Consider the following 4,150-nt stretch of genomic DNA (forward strand, 5'->3'; position numbering starts at 1 on the left):
CCACCAGGTTCAGCTTGATTCTCTGGGAAACATCTGACAACAGGAAAACAAAGAATATTTATCCTGTTTTTCCTGGTATTATTGAAGCTGTTTCCTGTCGTAGCCACATGATGGTTTCAGCTTCACACACTGACTGTAGATGATCTCCTGCTAATCCTCAGTGAAAGGCCTCAGACATGGACAGACCACAGCCTGGGAGCCTTAATTACTGCCAGGAATCCAGAGAATCCTCTTCAGCAACAACTCTGTGATGCTGTTTGTAGTGAATTATGACAGAAACAGGACGACTCGTGCCACTTACAGATTCCTTTTAGATTTAAGAACAAATAAAGTTATTCACAAGACATATTATTAACGTGGACATAAAAGACTTTAGATTGTTCACAGGGTAAAGTTCATGGAAACATGGAGCCACACTCAATCAATCAGTCTGACTTTATTTAAAGAGCACGTTTCATACAAAAGATGCAGCTGTAAATGCTTTATATAAAAACAGAAACAAACAAACAAAATAAAATACCGCCGAACACATTCCGACGTTCTCTAGATCCTGGTTTAGCTTCACTAACCACTAACCAGCGCCTCCTTTCCTCTGATAACTTTTGGCCGTCTGTATATAAAAGCACCGCAATAATTCACCATTTCATACTGTAATAACATTTCGTTTACCGCGTGTCTCCAACATGGACACGTCCAGATTTATGACACTTTGTAAAAAAAAAACTGTAGCACTTTTCATGCATGAAGATAAAGATAAAACAGAATATTCATCTCACATCCTCGTGGCTATAAAATGATTCTCTTAAATCTAAAGCTGAACAGCAGTGGGCATCGTCCTCATCCTCACTGAACAGACACGTTTACCTGCTGCTCTTCAGAGAATAACCTCCCTGCTCATACTGGATTCAGAGTGTGTGGGAGAGGACAGAGAGAAACGAGAGTGGGAGGAAGAAAGAGTGGAAGTGGGAGGCAGCGCAGAGAGGACGGAGGGACGGACGGATGCAGTGGTCAGACTGAGACTGAACATGATGCTGGAGCCATGATTCACTGGACAGACTTTCATTCTCGTCCATTTCTTTTATATACATGACGTCAAGACGACATGTCAGATTGATTTTGTTTCTCTAGAAACCAGTTTTTAAATGAAATCAAACTGGCTGAAACAAGCAGAGGACTGACACATATTAAAGATTTTCTCTGTTGGTTTTTTTCGCGTTTCTTGAAACTAAAATGACGTTCTCAAAAAACTCTAAGAGCATTAGGTAAAACATTAGTAGAGTTCAGCACATGACCATAGCTCACATGTAAAAGCTCATATCTCTGACAAAACCATTCAAAACTAAATTCCTTTCTCATATCCATCCATCCATCCATCCATCTATAAAATCCATCCATCCATCCATCCATCCATCCATCCATCCATCGCTGCTTCACCGTCCAGTAACGCACCGAGCAGAGACACAGCTGATCAACCCCTCAGGAAATATTTCCAAACCAGTCAGTATTATCATTCATCCAGCTCCAGCAGGTTAATAATCCACTGATATTATCCCGTTTACATCTCGTTCTCGTGGTCAGTGCGTTTCAAACATTTGCATTTTGTGAAAGAAGGAAAAGTTTTATCTGGCTGTAGCTCCAGGTGTCCTGATAGATAGAAGTCCTGATAGAAGCCGACAGGAGGAGCATCTCCGGACCTGGTACCGAGTCCAGACCACAGGTCCAGACCACAGGTCCAGACCACAGGTCCAGACAGGCCGTGACTGACTCACCGTGTCAGAACCGTGAAGCGGTCCGTGTCCCGGTGGAAGAAGACCAGGACCAGGACTAAACGACCGAAACAGATGACCACAAACAGTGCTACAAACCTTCTTTCACACAATGCAAATGGATGAAACGCTGACTGTGAGGAACGAGATGTAAACGGGAATAATATCAGTGGATTATTAACCTGCTGGAGCTGGATGACTGATAATACTGACTAATAATAATACTGCTAAGAAACATTCCCTCCGTTAAACAGTGGTGTGCTGTGATGAGCTGCTGTGAAACCTGTATCCTGTGAACACAGGTGTGTCTGAGAGGGAGGGGCTGTTTTGGTCAGACAAATCAGTGGAGAAAAACTGTAGTAATGAACAGAAAACAGTGAACAGGTTTCACTGCTTTTTAAATTGACTTTTGATTTTGGACTCAACATAAAATAAACTGTTTTCAGGCTAAGTCGTTTTACTCCTACATCAACATGTCTCTGGGTTCTGTTCTGTTCAGCGTTTCCATCTGAAACATGCTCGTCGCTATGACTGTTGGATTTTATGTCGTGATCTTGAAATGAGTCACGTTAGTCTAGTGCCCTTTGGGTCTGTAATTCACTTCTGTCTTGCATGTCCCTTTTCAGGCAGGAGTTTCGGTTTTGTCCACCTACAGTATGTCACATTAGTAGCTCCACAGGTCAACTACTAAAGTGTGACTTCCAGTTTCTTTCGATCCAGAGTACTGAGGTTTGAACCCAGATATCCAAACGCTTAAAGAACCATCTGATTACTGGGATACAGTTCTTCTGTCCATTTACTGATTAAGATAACATGACATAAGTCAATATGCTACGGCACCATGAATATTTACATATTACATCAGGTTTTTGTTGCTAACCAAAAATTAGTTTGGGGTCTAATTGATTTTTGGTTCAATATTCACCAAATCCTGCAAACTGAGGAGCAGTGGGGGAAGGAAAGGTCTGGAAGCGACGTGGAGTCATGTTCCAGATAGTAAAGCTGCATGAGTCACAGTAATTGAATGAAGGACCTTCAGGGACACGTCTGACCATCGGTGCAGAGGAATTGCTTTATAACCCGGGCTGTTATCGATGGAGCTTGATGTGCAGCGCTGTGTATTTCCTCAGTGTTTAGACGGAGGTTTGGACTGAACTCCTAAACTCTCACTGGTCCTTCTTTGGCAAACTCTTCTCTGGCCAAGAATAATACTAATAGCTGAAAGGTTGTTGGAGTGTGGAGTGTGGAGGCGTTTCCTTCTTCCATCTCCAGTCCTCGCCATCGCACTTCCCTTGTCCTCCACGCTGTGTCCCTGCTCACTAATTGTGTTCTTAGATCCAGAGAAATGTACACACACCCTTAGGCCACTATCAAGAGACTGAAAGGTCAAGTGAGATAACAAGTGTAATAGCAGGGGGCGCGTCTCTATTTAAGACCCCTCATTGTTTCTGCTAATGTCATTAACTCGGGTTAATGTCGGGATAGGGAGGGGTCTGACCTTTAGCAGCCTGCAGCTTTCATGAGTTAAAGTAAAGGCTGAACATTTATTTAAAACTCAAGTATTGCAGAGTTAGAAAAATGTCATGAATTTCCCCATGGGAGGGTTTCAGACTGTAGAAGAATGGCCTCCTTTTGTCTTTCTTTCTTCCTGAGTTTGTTTCTTTAGATGAAGCATCAGCTCCAAGTGGTCAGACATTAACTAACGCACCTCAGTTTGGACCTATGTGTCTTGTAACTGATGACACATCTGTCATCAAAACAGATTAGAAGCCACAGACGCTGCTTTCTGTCAGGGTTCTGCAGCTGGTCCGTCACGACTCCACCTAAATGTCTGCGGCTTATTTAAGACTGAAGAGGTGGACTGTGGATGGACACATCTAGAAACCTGTGAGGACATCCACCTGTCCCTGATTCTGCAGAGCTTTAATCCTTGGTATAATTTAAGGATTTCATTTGAGGATCCTCGGTTCTCTTTGGCATGTGCTACTTTCTGCTCGTTTCATTTGTTTGTTGGTGGCATTCCGCCTGCAGGCCTTTAACTACAGAATAGCTTTAACATCATCACCATCCTCCTTTGCCTTCCTAATTCTCTCTAATCCTCCGCCTGTGCTCAGAGTAGTTTCGATGTGTAACTCTGCTCTCTTTCTTTTCAGACATTACCCCAAGACGTCGTTCACCATCGTGGCCGACACACCAGAGAACCTGAGACTAAAGCAGCAGAGTGAGCTGCAGAGCCAGGTAAACACACCATGTGCTCTGCTTTAAACTCTGACATGTCATTGAATCCCTGTGAAACAAATCCTTTTTTAAACCAAATATTTAGTGGCATCATATGTATTTACACATGTAATTTCATTAACATGTGATATATACAGTACATAAGA

Source organism: Mugil cephalus, chromosome 18, assembly GCF_022458985.1.
Source record: "Mugil cephalus isolate CIBA_MC_2020 chromosome 18, CIBA_Mcephalus_1.1, whole genome shotgun sequence".
In the NCBI taxonomy this organism is placed as follows: domain Eukaryota; kingdom Metazoa; phylum Chordata; class Actinopteri; order Mugiliformes; family Mugilidae; genus Mugil; species Mugil cephalus.